Genomic DNA, 17,876 nt, shown 5'->3' on the forward strand with positions numbered 1-17,876 from the left:
TGAAAAAGCATCCCTCCTGGGAGAGAATCAATAAATTTGTGAGGAAAAATATCCACAGTGCTTGGAAATGAGAAATCCTTTCTTCATCTTGCTGTCTGTGTGAACTTGGCCAAGTAACTGATCCTTTGTGTTATAACTGCTGTTATTCTAATGATGAACTCTAAGGACTCTGTCAGCAGAAAACTTCTATAAGAGTTTTATCAACATTGCTGATAATGGCATACTGTTAATTCAGTGTTGTCACTCAAAGTGCTTAATAACATTCTACTACTATGTAAAAGTTCAGGTTATTAGGTATTTTACTTGAATTTTGTTTGCCATAACAGCAGGCAATATTATCAGCAACATTGGTATGAATATCTAAATGAATACTACTATCTATACACTAATTTCTAATGATAATGCTCTAATGCATTCTCTGTGGACCTCTATGGCCACATAAAAATAAAATTCACATATTAAGTCCATTAAAGAATAAGTTTACTATTTCTTTAACTAAATGAGAAAATTATCTGATTAAACAAATAGATCATGTACTGTGACCTAAGAACCCAAATCTCAGAATGTGTAAAACCAAAAATGACTCAATTCCATACACAATTCACATTGACTCAGCATTTTATGCAGAATAGAATAATTAATGTAAAATTATATGTTAGAGGGTGGCACAACAGTAGCTCAGTGGTAGAATTCTTAACTCCGTGCTGGAGACAGCCAGGTTTGGTTCCTGGAGCCCACCTATGTTAAAATATATATATTTTATTATATATATATATATATATATATATATATATATATATATATATATATATAATAAATGTTAGGATTATTTGATCTCTAATATCCCCCACAGCAATAACATTTCATGACCCATACTTTAAAAAGCTAAAATGTCTTTACATTTCTAAATATTACTACTACATACACCATTATCATTTTCTAGTAGGCTTATTTAAATGTATCAAATAAAAAAACATGCATCTTTTGAATTCAATATATCTTATTTTTCAGATAAATCTCTTCAAATAGATCTAAACATAAAGTTCTGAATTTTAGTGCGCTTTCTAGAAATACTAAATGTAGTTCACCATTCTGGAAATAATGATAAGTACCTTTATAGGCTTCAGAAAACAGGTATTTCATTTTTCCATTTTAAAGTTTAGGTACAAAATCGTTCTTTGTGCACAATGACATTTGCATAGTGAGTTAATAGGAAACGTTAATATTTTTGCTTTTCCCCTCTATTTTTTCTTGGCCAGAGTGTGAAGGAGAAATAAAATTATTTGAGTATAAATAAAAATCAATAATTGACTGAAGGGAGCAGGTCATAAATAGCAGGCCATATAAATTTCCTCAATAGTTTAATAAATTCACAGTTCTCCATGTATGTCCTCAGAGATTCTACATTCTCCTTCCGAACTTATTGATTACAGATTCTAACAAATAATTTTTTTTTTTACGAGACTTGATAACTCATCTGAAGTGAATCTCAGGTGAGAAAGATTTGGAATTGTATTTCATTTTATTTGTATCTAAGCACCTGGTTCAGATGTTTAATAGTTGTTAATGTTCATCTGCAAGACAATACCTATTTCACTTTCTTTTTGGAAGCCTGGTCCTTCACCTGCCTCCAAGAAATTCCATATATTTTTAAGTTGCTCAGAGTTTTTTGTTACCTATAATGAAAGAACCCAGACTAATCCAAGAATGCTTTTATAAATTTCAAATGGGAGAATTAAAAATAACTATAGAAGCCTTAGACAAAGTCTTGGGCAAATCCAAAGCAGAGGAAGGTTTTTCAAAACAACAGCCAAGGTTTGATTTATTTTAGTCCTAGATGGAATTAAAGAGGTGAACTCTACTCTGTCTGCTTGCAAGAGGACGGGGGAACACTTCCTGGAGGAAGATAACATTTTAAGAAGACTCCATTTTTCTTCTCAATACATGTGTATTGAGACAGCAAAGAGACAGCAGTATATGACCATATGACAATAGAAACAGCTCAAAGTTAATCATGATAATGAAATTAGAAGACAAATGCTTTAGAATACTATGGTTAATGTATTTTAACAAGCTAGAGAAATAAATGGGCAAAGATGAAAAATGGAGAATATACTAGAGAAATTGAATTGAAAAATATAAATCAAATGGAAATTTTGTAAATTAACAATGCGATAACTAAAAATAAGAAAGGAATAGAAAGCTTTTACAGCAAACCATGTACAAAAGAAGACTGGAATGGTATAATGAAAAATATGTTGATACAAATGTTAAATCTGAAAATCAGGGAAAAATAAAAATACATAAAACAAGTTGATATTTATGGGATGTAGTGAAAACATACACATTTTTTATCTCGTGCTAAGAACTGTGGAAGAAAGAGAGAGAAGAAATGATGCAGAAGCATTATTTGATAAGTTAAGTGTTTGAAAATTGTTCCATACTTTGAAAAACATGAACCTACAGATTCAAGATGACCTATAAACCATGTACAGCATGCACAAAAAAAAGAAAATCATTCTTGGGCACATCATAACAAAACTGCCAACAAAGAAGGAAAATGAGAAAAACATGTAAGCAATGAGAAAAAAAAAAGACACTTTCAGGAGAGCAAAAATAATACTGACAGATGATTTGTCTAAAGAAATGATGGGAGCTAGAAGTCAACATTGTTAAAGTTGAAGGAAAATACCCAGTTTCACTTGATTCTATTTTCAGTGAAATGATCTTCAAAAGTGAAGATAAAGCCTCAGTTTCTAGTTAGGATGTAAAAAGGCGCAAAGAAACCATCACTGCTGCCACACCACAGAGGATGAGCTAGAAAAGCTACAGCATAACAGTTTTCTTGAATATATCATAAAGCTGGGGACAAAAAAGAAATCAATATCAACTAAAATGCAGAATATGAAAGCAGTTTCTAGGAATGAAGACTAGACTAGACATGCCTACTTTTATCTCTAGTGAAGCAGCAGGAGAGAGACAATTTGTCATGGAACGTGGTGGGAAGAAACTGGCCAAAACTATAGCATTTCTTGGTAAAATGTGGTCGAGCTAAATGTATTATAACCCCAAGTACCCGTAGCCACAGAACAAGACTGCATTAACTGCCATCTCTTACACTCAAGATTTCACTGACAGTTTGCAAATAATATGCTGAAAGCTGGAGGCAGGGAAGGAGAACTCAGAGAAAATCACTCTGGGCAATTCTGGGCATTCACCAAAAGTAACAGAGCTGTTGCCTCAGGCTGGTTGTGACATGGTAGTAAAGCTGAGCCATGATATTCAAAACTAGTTTTTTTTCTCTGTAGAATTTTCTTTATAAAGTGAATAATAATATTTTAATGTAAAATTATATAACCATTAATTAAAAATGATTTCTAGCACCTTCATAAACTTGAAAGTGTATATATTTTCTTCGAAGATTAACACATTATAAGTCATCCTAACTTCCATTTGAACCTGGTATGCAAACAACACTGTTCTTTTAGTGTTCTGAGTCCTAGATAAAGTAAGATTTCATTAGATTAGTTCATTTTCCCTAATTGAGTCTTCTATTCTCATTTCTAAAATTATTATCAATTTGTAGAGATGTTAAGGTATAGCTTTGCTTACATTGGAGCAGGTTAAAGGTTAAAATTTCTTTGTTTTGCTTCATATTATTCACTTTATTTAGTCTTGGCTATTGAAATGGAGATTCTTAAACTGATATGATTCTGTACAAAGAATTCTTTCCATTTGGATTGAAGTGAGGTGTTCATAATAATTCATAAGACCCCTTTGCTTCTTCATATTCATTTATTCATTCATCCATTTGAATCAGCAGTGATTTGTTTGAGTTTCTGCTATAGTACAAGCCTTTATTCTCAAATCCTGGAGTCCTGTTTGGTACATTGTCCTCTTAGACCTGTGTAAAAAGTAGTACTGAATTTCCAAAGATTCAAAAGAGTTAGGATGATGAGTTAAAATAGTTCATAGACACAATAAAAAGCTCTGTATTTTTATTTGATTTTTCGAACATCATTATTTCATTATGCCCAAGTGTTCTTAAAGTGAAAGTAATTTGTGTGAATATTTAGAAAAGCAATATATCAGCTGTGGTGCACAAATGCCATCTAAATCTTCACATTATCTATCCAAGGAAATATAAAACATTATCTCCATTTTCTGGTCAGTAAACTTAAGCCAATGCTTAAATAACTAGCTCAATATTATAGAGAAATCCTGGCTATTCTGACAGGAAAGCTGATAGCCTTTTCATTATATTAAGAGTCTGCCTTTCCTCCTCTAATCTGACTAATTTCACCTGACTTTATTTTTTGTTATGTTAGTGCATTTGCTCACCAAGGGGTATGTAATACATAGATCAGAGGTCAAGAAGATATTATACTAAATATGGACTCTGTCACGCAATGGAAGAGAGGTATTTACCATATAGGTTTGCATTTGAACATTGCCTACAGTGAAAATTTCCCTTATTCTGACATCAACATACATAATAATGATAGAGCTAAAAGTGAAAGTTGTCAGAGGATTTTGAGTATTACTTCGTTTTACATACTGAATTAAAGGACACTCATTTTTCTTAATAAAGACACTTGAGAATTCATTCAACTCCATATTGATTGACAATGTTGATTACTGACTATGACTCTCAGTGCTGCACTTTCATTTATTCTCCTGTCTTTGTTTCATCAGAGGTTCTTCTTCAACATGACTGTATTTCGATGACAAAAAAAAGCAAATTTTGTTTTTACACTATATATTCTTTCTTCTTAAGGAAAAAGTTTAGGATACAAATGCTAGCAATATTGTCAATATTTATTACCTTTTATTTTGGACTTAGCATTAATATTGTACCAGAGTCAAGTTAATTAATTGACTATGAGTAGGGGATCCACAAATGTAAGAAGGAGAGTATGTTGGGGGATGGATTTTCACATTATTAGCTGTACCACAGATTTAGCCAGGGTACTTGATATTATTTTAAGAATTGGGAAAAACATATCAAGTCCACAATGGCTCTAAGAGATAAAACTTCAGTTCTTTTAACATTGAGATGAGTCATTCATTTTAATAAAAATCCTTTTATTAAAGCAAGATGTGTTCTCTATCTGAGTCTAGATAGATTTGAGATCTTAGGTTTCTTACCTCTGATAATTTGTATAAGAGCATCTTTCGCTACCAGTATCTTTGCTTCATCATTAATGAATAACATCAGACCTGAGAAACATGTATTTACCATGAGCTTGAACATCTATTTGACAATCTCATCTTTAAATGCCAAAGGTGGAATATTTTTGCACTTCCCAGTCCTCCTGGGTCCTATTCTTTGTATATAGTATGCTGACAGCCAAAGCTAACCTCATTTCCTTTCTTTGAAAGTAACTCTAACTGTTTATATTATTCTTTTCACATTTTCTCAAGTCAGTCCAGAGAAAAAGGAATAGAGGTTGAGGATACTGCTCAATTTTATTCCTTATGATAATAAGTTTTGGTTATAATTTTTATACTATTGAAATACTTTTGTATTATCATTCTGTTTAGAGTAATACAATAGTTATAAATCATAGCACCTGGGTTCAGATCTTAGCCTTGTCATTTCTAATTGTGTGACCTTGGGCAAGATAATGAATCTGTCTGCATTTGTCTCCTCAAGCATAATGTAGATAATAATAGCATCTATCTCTGAAGATGTTGGGAGAATGAAACATGTCAATACATATATAGAAATATAGGGCTTGGGAGATTTTCTGGCACATATTTAGAGTTTAATAAATTTGCTGCTGCCACTCCTGCTCTTGCTAATATTTTGGCACTCAGTGTCCATGTGTCATAGTTCAATGAGTGGAATTCCCTCAAACTGGGAAGGAAACCATTTATGTATTCTAGAAAAGTATTTACCTTCTCACAGTAGAGATGGAGCAGATCTTCACAGATGAATCCTTTTTCTACTTTGTTTATGAATTCTTCAGTGTTTATTTAATTATATTTTCTCTACGTTTCCCTTTATACCACTTAGATGGACACAGGGTGTATTGGAACCACTTGTGGTATAAGATTTTACTGCATACCATTCAGCAATTTCAAAATTTACATTTTGGGAAATTTCAGAATCCTTGGCTTAACCAGGACAAAAAGATTTTGCAGAAGAAAAATTTTAATCTAATGAAAAAAGTATTATTTCTCCTTGATAAGCTGGAAAAAAGAAAAAATATGTTTGCTCCCAAAATTTGTGAGTGTTTTATAAAATTTTATAAAATTTGTCAGTGTTTTATAAAATTTCATGTTCTTATAATAAACATGAGGTAGAATTTTTATCGCCTTCTTCAGACTTGAATTAGTTTTAATGCTGGAAAAGAGATACATGGATTACTATGGCTCATAAGGGGAGAAGGGGGATGAATGGACATTTTAATATTGTTTGTCTGACAATAGAGTATGAGCAATATAAACTAATTCTCATCTTTATAAACATAGTGTTATATAGAAACAGCAAAGGACAGAAACAAAACTTCTAAGCTTCTGCTCTCTTTTCATATTCAAACACCCCCTGTAAGTATTTTGAAAGCCACTAGAGTTTATTTTATTTTCTGTCTTACTAAAGGATTTTGTGACATCCTTTTAGATAATGAAAGATAATCTAGTTGTTACTTAACCATTATTGAAATTATTGAGCAATAGTGACTTAACTAAAAGGAAGGAAATTGAGGACATCATTTGAAAAATCCCAAAATCAAGTTTTGTGTTTATTATTTTGTTCTGAAAACTGGAACACAATTCTAATTAGTTTTAAAATTATTCCTAAAAATTACTCAGATACAGTCTTTTTGTCTTGCTGTTTATACCTCCCAAAGAGATGATGTCTTGTTGGATTAGAGTTTCATCATAATGCAGTAGCAAGGAGAAATATTATTAAATTAAAGAGAAAGAGAGGTGGTCAATTTTATATCATCTAAGTGTTTAATGTTTTTTTTTTAATCTGTAACTATGTTATAATAGGAATTCTTCCACTTTTCAAAGTGTTACGTGGTGCTTTGGCTTGTTTTCCCCAGAAGCAGATCCTGGAATGAAGATTTGCACTTGGGAGGTGCAAAGACACTGGTAGGAAAGTGGAAAGTGAAACAAGGAAGAGAAGGCAGTAAATAAAGCCTGCATTATCAAGAGAACAACCATGGTGGGTGACTGCAGCTTAAATCTGCAGAGACCTTTGTGAAATGCTATAGAACACACATCTCAGTTAACCTAAAGAAGACTCCTGGAACTGGGGTTGATAACCTCTAACTACTGTTAGTCATTGATTGAGAGGGTTGGGGTTATGGAGTAGAGTGTTGCTAATTCCCTCAAATTTCTAGTCTGACAAGCCCTTTCCACAATGGCTTTCCTCTCTTTATGAGAGAGCATTCTGTCAAAAAGATTCAGATACTCTCAATTAGAAGCTGGACAACAGGCATTAAGCTAGTACTGCCAAAACTCTATAAGCAGAATACCAACTGCATCTGTTACATATGGCTTTCAGTGTGTTATTCTGATTCTACTTTCCTACATGGTCACATATTACTCTTTACTTTTCATTATTTATCTCATTATGTGTAACTGCTTATTTATTTCTATATGTCATCTTAGTTACCAGTGAAATTCTGGTCCATTTCCCAGAGATAGATGCATGGGATAATTTTAAATATTTCTTGAATAAGTGAAAAAAGAAATGAAGCCCTCAATTTCTTTTCTTTCAGTTAAATCACTATTTTTCAATGATAAGTGAATGGAATCAAGAATGCCATTATTTCAGTTTCCTAGTTGCCAAAACAAATACCAGGCAATGGGTTGGTTTAAACACTGGGAATTTACTGACTCATGGTTTCAAGGTCAGGAGTAGTACAATTGTATCATAAAGGCAATACTTTCTCCCAGAAGACTGTGATCTTCTGGGGGTTGGCAGCTGTCTGCTGGCAATCCTTGGTCCCTTGGCTTTTCTATCACATGGCAATACACATGATGGTCTCTACTGGCTTCTCCTTTGTCTTCTACATTCCCCTGATCTTTGGTTTCTGGCTACTCCCCCTGCATGGCTTTCTCTGCCTGTGAACTTCCCTAGACTCCCTTCAATAATAAGACTGAGATCCACCTTGATTCATCTAGACTACACCTTAACTGAAGTAACCTCATCAAAAGTCCCATTTGTAAGAGTTCACACCCAGAAGTATGGATTAAGCTAAGAATTGCTTTTCTGTGATGCATAGCTTCAAGCTACCTGTATTAGTTAGGGTTCTCTAGAGAAACAGAATCAACAGGGAACACTTGCAAATATAAAATTTATGAAAGTGTCTCACGTGACTGTAGGAATGCAGAGTCCAAAATCCACAGGCCAGGCTGTGAAGCCGATGACTCCGATGGATGGCCTGGATGAACTCCACAGGACAGGATCACCAGCCAAAGCAGGAATGGAATCTGTCTCCTCTGAGTCCTCCTTAAAAGGCTTCCCATGATTGCATTCAGCATCACTAATTGCAGAAGACGTTCCCCCCTGGCTGATTACAAATGGAATCAGCTGTGGATGTAGCTGACGTGATCATGACCTAATCCTATGAAATGTCCTCATTGCAACAGACAGGCCAGAGCTTGCCCAATCAGATGAACAGGTACCACAACTTGGCCAAGTTGACACCTGTCCCTAACCATGACAGTCCACCCCTTGTCAACTTGGCACCTATATATATATCACCTTAGACCATACTTAATTTCCAAATGAAAACAAATAAGCACACATTTTTTTCTTTTACCTGACAATACTCAACTGTCCTGCATATAGCTGGAAACACATTAAATCTCTCCAGAATAGGGTGCAAATACTTGGGCAACATTCATTCTTAAACTTGATATCTTACAACTTAAATAGTATAACACGAACAAAACAGCATTACAGTCCTCGTTTCTGTAACTGATCACGTGGTCGAAGTTCATATTTATCACTACCTTCTTCCACTACCCATTCCATGTTCCCTTTCCCCTCAGCAAGCACTTCAGCTGGCCGTGGTTCTTTTCCTGGTGGGGTAACCCAAACCTTCATTCCTGAAGTCTCAGAGCCATTAGTGGTCCTGCCTGGATTGTGTTGTTGCAGTTTTCCATTGATTTTAATCACAGGGCATGGTAGTACTAATAGACGCCCCAGGGGATCTTCTATATTCCAAGAAAACTCTTCTCTACCTTCATTATGTAGTTGCAGTCCTACTTCCTTCTGATAGTCAGGGTCAATTACCCCAGACAATAATGTAATCTCCTTCTTGGGGTATTGATCCAGAGGCATAAGTAGTCCAAAGTGACCAGGTGGCAATCTTAACTTCCAGTTCAGTGGTATCACTGTTGATTCTCCTGGAGAAAGCACACCCTGTTTTGGAACTAAAACCTGTAGACCAGCAGAACTCAGGGTAGCAGGGACTGGAAGCAAAAATTTTCCTCATGGATCACTAGGAGTAATAGTGAGTGGCACCACACCCATTTCCACCCCTTGGTTCCTGGACCCATGGATCCTGGCTATGGGAGAAACAGCACCATACAGCGGACGCTGATTCAGAGCATACACAGCTTCCTGGAGAACATTACCCCAGCCTTTCAAGTTTTTGCCACCTAATTGGCACCATAATTGAGTTTTCAAAAGGCCATTCCACCGTTCTATCAATCCAGCTGCTTCTGGATGATGGGGAACATGGTAAGAACAGAGAATTCCATGAGCATGTGCCCATTCCCGCACTTCATTTGCTGTGAAGTGTGTTCCTTGATCCGAAGCAATGCTATGTGGAATACCATGACGATGGATAAGGCATTCTGTAAGCCCACGGATAGTAGTTTTGGCAGAAGCATTGCATGCAGGGAAAGCAAACCCATATCCAGAGTATGTGTCCATTCCAGTTAGAACAAATCGCTGCCCCTTCCATGAAGGGAGTGGTCCAATGTAATCAACCTGCCACCATGTAGCTGGCTGGTCACCTTGGGGAATAGTGCCATATCGGGGGCTAGTGTGGGTCTCTGCTGCTGGCAGATTGGGCACTCAGCAGTGGCTGTAGCCAGGTCAGCCTTGGTGAGTGGAAGTCCATGTTGCTGAGCCCATGCATAACCTCCATCCCTACCACCATGATCACTTTGTTCATGAGCCCATTGGGCAATAACAGGAGTTGCTGGGGAAACAGGCTGACTGGTATCCATAGAATGGGTCATCTTATCCACTTGATTATTAAAATCTTCCTCTGCTGAAGTCACCCTCTGGTATGCATTCACATGGGACACAAATATCTTCATGTTTTTAGCCCACTCAGAAAGGTCTATCCACATACTTCTTCCCTAGACCTCCTTGTCACCAATTTTCCAATTATTGTCTTTCCAAGTCACTGACCATCCAGCCAAACCATTAGCAACAGCCCATGAGTCAGTATACAAATGCACCTCCGGCCAGTTTTCCTTCCAAGCAAAATGAACAACCAAGTGCACTGCTCGAAGTTCTGCCCACTGGGAGGATTTCCCCTCACCACTGTCCTTCAAGGACACCCCAGAAAGGGGTTGTAATGCTGCAGCTGTCCACTTTCAGGTGGTACCTGCATATCGTGCTGAACCATCTGTAAGCCAGGCCTGAGTTTTCTCTTCCTCAGTCAGTTCACTGTAAGGAACTCCCCAAGAGGCCATAGCTCTGGTCTGGGAAAGAGAATGTAATGTGGCAGCAGGAGTGGAAACCATGGGCATTTGTGCCACTTCTTCATGTAACTTACTTGTGCCTTCAGGACCTGCTCTGGCTGTATCTCGTATGTACCATTTCCACTTTACAATAGAGTGCTGCTGTGCATGCCCAACTTTATGGCTTGGTGGGTCAGACAACACCCAACTCATGATAGGCAACTCAGGTCTCATGGTAACTTGGTGGCCCATGGTTAAGCATTCAGTCTCTACTAAGGCCCAGTAGCAGGCCAAAAGCTGTTTCTCAAAAGGAGAGTAGTTATCTGCAGCAGATGGTAAGGCTTTGCTCCAAAATCCTAAGGGTCTGCATTGTGATTCTCCTATAGGGGCCTGCCAAAGGCTCCAGACAGCATCTCTATTTGCCACTGACACTTCCAGCACCATTGCATCTGCTGGATCATACGGCCCAAGTGGCAGAGCAGCTTGCACAGCAGCCTGGACCTGTCGCAGAGCCTCCTCTTGTTCAGGTCCCCGCTCAAAATTAGCAGCTTTTCTGGTCACTCGATAAATGGGCCAGAATAGTACACCCAAATGAGGAATATGTTGTCGCCAAAATCCAAAAAGACCAACTAGGCATTGTGCCTCTTTTTTGGTTGTGGGAGGGGCCAGATGCAGCAATTTATCCTTCACCTTAGAAGGGATATCTCCACATGCCCCACACCACTGGATACCTAGAAATTTTACTGAGGTGGAAGGCCCCTGTATTTTTGTTGGATTTATCTCCCATCCTCTGACATGCAAATGCCTTACCAGTAAATCTAGAGTAGTTGCTACTTCTTGCTCACTAGATCCAATCAACATGATATCATCAATATAATGGACCAGTGTGATGTCTTGTGGGAGGGGGAAATGATCAAGGTCTCTGCGAACAAGATTATGACATAGGGCTGGAGAGTTGATATACCCCTGAGGTAAGACAGTGAAAGTATATTGCTGACCTTACCAGCTGAAAGCAAACTGTTTCTGGTGGTCCTTACTAATAGCTATTGAGAAAAAAGCATTTGCCAGATCAATAGCTGCATACCAGGTACCAGGGGATGTATTGATTTGCTCAAGCAATGATACTACATCTGGAACAGCAGCTGCAATTGGAGTTACCACCTGGTTGAGTTTATGATAATCCACTGTCATTCTCCAAGACCCATCTGTTTTCTGCACAGGCCAGATAGGAGAGTTGAACGGGGATGTGGTGGGAATCACCACCCCTGCATCTTTCAAGTTCTTAAGAGTGGCAGTAATCTCTGCAATCCCTCCAGGAATACGGTATTGCTTTTGATTTACTATTTTGCTTGGTAGGGGCAGTTCTAGTGGCTTCCACTTGGCCTTTCCCACCATAATAGCCTGCACTGCACGAGTTAGAGAACCAGTGTGGGGATTCTGCCAGTTGCTCAGTATGTCTATGCCAATTATACATTCCGGAACTGGGGAAATAACTACAGGATGGATCCAGGGGGCCACTGGACCCACTGTGAGACGGACCTGAGCTAAAACTCCATTGATCACCTGGCCTCCATAAGCCCCCACTCTGACTGGTGGTCCAGAGTGACGTTTTGGGTCCCCTGGAATTAATGTCACTTCTGAATCAGTGTCTAATAATCCCCGAAATATCTGATCATTTCCTTTTCCCCAATGCACTGTTACCCTGGTAAAAGGCCGTCGGTCTCCTTGGGGAAGACTTAGAGGAACGTTAACAGTATAAATTTGTGGCAGTGTAACAGGTTTCTCCCCCATAGGAACCTGGCCTCCCCTTCATTCAAGGGGCTCAGGGTCTGTAAACTGTTTCAAGTCTGGAAATTGATTAAGGGGCCGTGACTCTGTGTTTTTGTAATTCAGGTTAGACTTCTGTTCCCTTGACCTAGAACTCTTTTGTTTATACAGCTCCAACAAGAATTTAGTAGACTGCCCTTCTATTGTATTTCTAGGCACCCCATGATTTACTAGCCAATGCCACAAATCTCTGCGTGTCATATAATTTTGATGCCTCCTTTGAGTTTGTTGTCTATTATAATATCCGCGTCTACCCTGTCTTTGGTGATTAAGTGCTGCCACCTGGCTTCTGCCAACCCGGGATCCTGTCATCCCCATTGTGTTTAAGGATTCCAGCTCAGTGACAGCAGTTCCTACAGTAATATCTGACCTACAGAGAAGTGCAACCACAGAGCTCTTGAGCGATGATGGTGCTAGTCTCACAAACTTATTTCTCACTGTTCTGGTAAAAGGTGCATCCTCTGGACATTCCTGGGGTGTAAGAGCAGGCTTTGCATGATAAATCCACTCTAACATCCCAATATCTCTAAGCCTCTGGATCCCCTCATCTACATTATACCAGGGCAGTTGTGGCATTTCAACCTCAGGTAATGTTGGCCACCTTTTGATCCATGTTTCAACCAACCACCCAAACAAGCTGTTAACACCTCTTCTAACTGCTTGAGCTGTATCACTGAATGCAGAATCTCTGCTTAGTGGGCCCATATCAGTAAATTCAGCCTGATCCCGCCTTATATTCCTCCCACCATTATCCCGCACTCTTAAAATCCATTGCCACACATATTGCCCTGATTTCTGTCTATATAAATTGGAAAACTCACACAGTTCTTTTGGAGTATAATGTACCTCCTCATGTGTGATACTTTGTACCTCACCTTTAGGGGCCTGTTGGGACTTTAGTCTAGTTATAGGTCTAGAAGAAATGAGGGGTGGTAGGGGTGGGTCATGAAAAGAATTAGAGATATCTTCCAAGCCATTTGCTTCAGGGCTTTCATTTGCAGTTTCATCTGGTGAAACAGGATTAATAACTCTAGCATTAATCCCTTCAGGAGGAGGCTGCGTGGCCAATTCCTCAAGGCAGGCTGGAGGTGGGGCAGCTATGTCCTCAGGGCAGACTATTACAGGGTTATCTAAAGAAGGCTCAGCATGGTCTAGGGTTTCAACCTCACCCCCAACATCATTATCAATCCATATGTCACCATCCCATTTTTCAGGGTCCCACTCCTTTCCAATCAATGCCCTCACTTTAACGGCAGACACCATGCAAGACTGAGATTTCAGTTTACGTTGTAAAGTTGCTACTCTAACAATAAGATTCTGAGTCTGATTTTCAGAGATCTCAAGTCTACGGCTACAGGAAATAAGATTTTCCTTCAGGATACTCATAGAAACCTCTACATCTTTCAGACGGCGCTTAAGCTACTCATTTGAAGCCTTAAGCCCATCCCTTTCACCCTTTAATGTAGACAGTGTATCTAACAACAACCAACCAACATCTCTATAACTCTTATTTCTACAAAAGTCTGTAAAGGTGTCAAAAACATTATCCCCCAGAGTCTGGCTTCGTACAAGCGAAGCATTAGAAGAATCGAATGATGATATTTTGACTATCTCCTTTGCCAACTCAGTCCATGGATTGGGAGTGTCATTCTGATTATGGGAATCAGAGTTCTTAGTGTCTCTGAGTCCAGTCAGAGTAGAAAACCATTCATAAAAACCCATTTTTAAGATTCTGTTCCTTAAGAACCACTCCTTGTACCAAGATGTATTAGTTAGGGTTCTCTAGAGAAACAGAATCAACAGGGAACACTTGCAAATATAAAATTTATGAAGGTGTCTCACGTGACTATAGGAATGCAGAGTCCAAAATCCACAGGGCAGGCTGTGAAGGCGATGACTCCGATGGATGGCCTGGATGAACTCCACAGGACAGGATCACCAGCCAAAGCAGGAATGGAATCTGTCTCCTCTGAGTCCTCCTTAAAAGGCTTCCCATGATTGCATTCAGCATCACTAATTGCAGAAGACGTTCCCCCCTGGCTGATTACAAATGGAATCAGCTGTGGATGTAGCTGATGTGATCATGACCTTATCCTATGAAATGCCCTCATTGCAACAGACAGGCCAGTGCTTGCCCAATCATATGAACAGGTACCACAACTTGGCCAAGTTGACACCTGTCCCTAACCATGATACTACCACAGCCATTAATTTTGACCTTCTAGTATGGGTTTTTATTTTCTACTTATCTCATTCTAATCAGCACACTTCTACTTCACAGGTTTAATTATAATGCTTTAAAACAGAATTTATAGATATTTGTACTTAGAAGTTATTTTTCCATTCAGTCTGTATTCCTACCCCATTAACATTTAGCTAGAAACTTGAGTGAAGTAAATGAAATGCCGCTTACATGTCTTAGCAACCCCAGATTTAGAGGATAAGTATATTAAAGAACAAAAGACCAAAAGTGGGCTAATACAATTACATAAGTAAATACACACTGCCCTGTTAAGTCACTTTACACGGATACAATGAAATCCAAAAGGTTGGCTCCTTAGAGTAAAGGGAACACTAGGTTGTCAGTAAGATTTTAAATGAGCAAAAAGAGTTTCTGTCAATTTGAGAGTGATCTAGGAATATGCTTTCTGTGAAAGGATTGGATAGAGGAGCTCCAGTTTACATAGAGTAAGACGCTTCATCAGCTTGATGCTTCCTGCCACAAGTGCTTATGTTTTCACACATATAGTAACATATTTTGAAATTAATTATAGTTTGGATAATACTTTTTTCAGTAATTTTATTTCTGTGTTTAATCTTTTTTCTTAAGCTTTATGGTCTTCATACTATGGTGTATATATATATATATGTACATATATACCATATATATAGGGCAAAGGCAGGCTCTGGGACTCGAACCCAGGTCTCTAGCATGGCAGGCAAGAATTCTGCTATGGTTTATATTTTAAAACTTCTAATCTATGGCTATACCAAGTTCACAGCTGCCATTGAAATATTTTGTGCTAAAGAATTTTAGCTTTCTTCTGAATACAAGACTCATTCTAAGACATCCAAAAGTACTCATTTATACTCGTATCCAATATGTTAAAACTTCTAGAGAAATTGTGTGTGAATGCACGTGCACACACCATACACATTACCTACCTGCCTATCTATGTCTGGGTGGGGGGAGAGAGAGAGAGACAGAGAGAGAGAGAGAGAGAGAGATTGAGAGAGAGAGAGAGAGATTGAGAGAGAGAGAGAGAGAGTGAGAGAGTGAGAGAGAGAGAGGAGATGAGAAAAGTTACTTCATTCCTGCAGAAGGAGTGATGGTTTCTCTATAGTTTCCTCTCCTCCCATGTTCGGTAAGGGCCACACATGCTTCTGGGGTATAATACTAGAAATCTACAATAATACTAGAAATGCTAGAATTTGATAGAGGCATACATTCTCTGTTAAATACTGAGGAGAAAATTGTACAGCTTTAAAACTGGTAGTTTCTAAGTTGGGATGACCTATTAAACATAAAACTATTAGCAAACTCTCCTTTCAATACTTTCCAGAGTCTATTATTTTGAACTTTTGATTTAATAAGCAAGAAGTTAGTAAACAAGGAATGACCATGGTTAACACTTACTGTCATTACTATTTAATAGTGCTGTGCTAAGCATTTTATATACATTTTCTCATTAAATCATAGCAACAGTCCTAGGGTAGACAATACTATCATTCATATTTTAAGATAAAAACTTAAGAAACTTGTCCAAAGTCACCTTTTACAGGTGTGGAATGAGGGCTTGAACTCAGGTCAAACTCCAGAGGTCACAGTCTTTGTACAATGCTATGTACATAGAATTCTGGAAAGATGGCAGAATTGGATAGGTCAAGTTCATCCAGCTTCAAGGAACAGCTAGAGAAGTGATAGAAAAATGACTGGGACAACAATTTTCTGGTGTAAGTAACTGGGGAAGGTCTCCTTCACCATATAGGGAGGTCCTGGTTGAAAAAGCTAAAGAATTGAGACAGAGGGCGGGCCGCGGTGGCTCAGCGGGCAAAGTGCTTGCCTGCTATGCCGGAGGACCTCGGTTCGATTCCCGGCCCCAGCCCATGTAACAAAAAACGGAAAAACAAAATACAATAAAACAAGAAAATGTTTAAAGATGTTTCCCTTTCTTCCTTCCTTCCTTCTTTCTATCCTTCCTTCCTTCTCTCTGTCTTTCCTTTAAAAAAAAAAAAAAAAAAAAGAATTGAGACAGAGGATTGGAAACTGTCCATCTAGTGCAAATAGCCTAATGCACCCCTTTCCCAACAGAGGCCTGGAGCCCTCAGGACTACATGGACAGGGAGATGGGGATTAGGAAGTAAGCCAAATTGTGTCTCCACTCCCACCCCACAACCCGAGATTCCCCTGATACTCACACACCTGAAGTCCATCACCTACCCACCACCCACCCCCACCATGCTCCAAGCACTCCCGCTCCAGTGCCTGTCCCAGCCTGCCCCAGCTCTTCCATGCAAGCACACAGTCTCACCCCACCTCTCCTGAGACAAATGCTCCCACACCCAGCCCGTGGACCTCTACCTCCCTCTCCCTGTCCCTGCAAGTGGTCACATTTGGGCTGCAGACACTCTTTCATACCCTGGCTACACCCCTCCCAGCACATAGAGTTGTGCAGCCCTGCCCCCCACCCCCACCTCTGCATATGCATATATAAGCATCTAAACCCCCAGACCCACACATGTGCACATGTGCACCCTCAGCACATCCCCTTAGCTCTGGGCAAGTGCTGATGTGCGCACTTGGGCAACACCCACTTCAGCCCAAGCAGGTGCAACTGGGCCCAGCCATCCCTGAGCTCTGTGCACAAACACACAGAGCCCTATCCTCTACCCCATGCATGAACAGACACATCCGTCCCACTGAGCACCCACACACCCTGGCACAAGCTCCCTGCTCCTTCACCTGGCAGGTGCTCACATGTGCATATGTGCCATATAGCTCCCACCCTGCATGTGCCTGTAACCTTGTCCTAACCTCCACACCTGTGCAGCTGCACCAGAGTCCTGCCCATCCAACGTCACCCACCCCTGACCCATGTCCCACAATGCCCATGACATGTGCCCCACACCTGCACACTCCTGCATCTGCATCCATATCCAGGCCCCCGGGGCCCCTCCCTCTGTGTAAGGACAGATCCGCACCCTGCCCTCCCTGTGCCCTGACCTCTGTTCCCATATACCACACCCTGATACCATGCTTCATACACCTACCCACATCCTGCCTGCAAGTCAGCTCACATGCATCTCCACAGACCCCCAACAGCCTCCTATTTCACACTACCTATGTGTCTCCCATGCTGCACAGTTCTCCTATATTCCAAGGCCTG

The 17,876-nt window shown here is 39.3% G+C and overlaps 1 long non-coding RNA gene across 1 annotated transcript in view; it reads right to left on the reverse strand.

Annotated features, from left to right (window-relative positions):
* Positions 1–17,876, reverse strand: part of LOC143690199 (uncharacterized) — a 74,010-nt gene that overhangs the window by 19,322 nt on the left and 36,812 nt on the right. The window lies entirely within an intron of this gene.

This window comes from Tamandua tetradactyla, chromosome 7 (genome assembly GCF_023851605.1).
Source record: "Tamandua tetradactyla isolate mTamTet1 chromosome 7, mTamTet1.pri, whole genome shotgun sequence".
Taxonomy (NCBI): domain Eukaryota; kingdom Metazoa; phylum Chordata; class Mammalia; order Pilosa; family Myrmecophagidae; genus Tamandua; species Tamandua tetradactyla.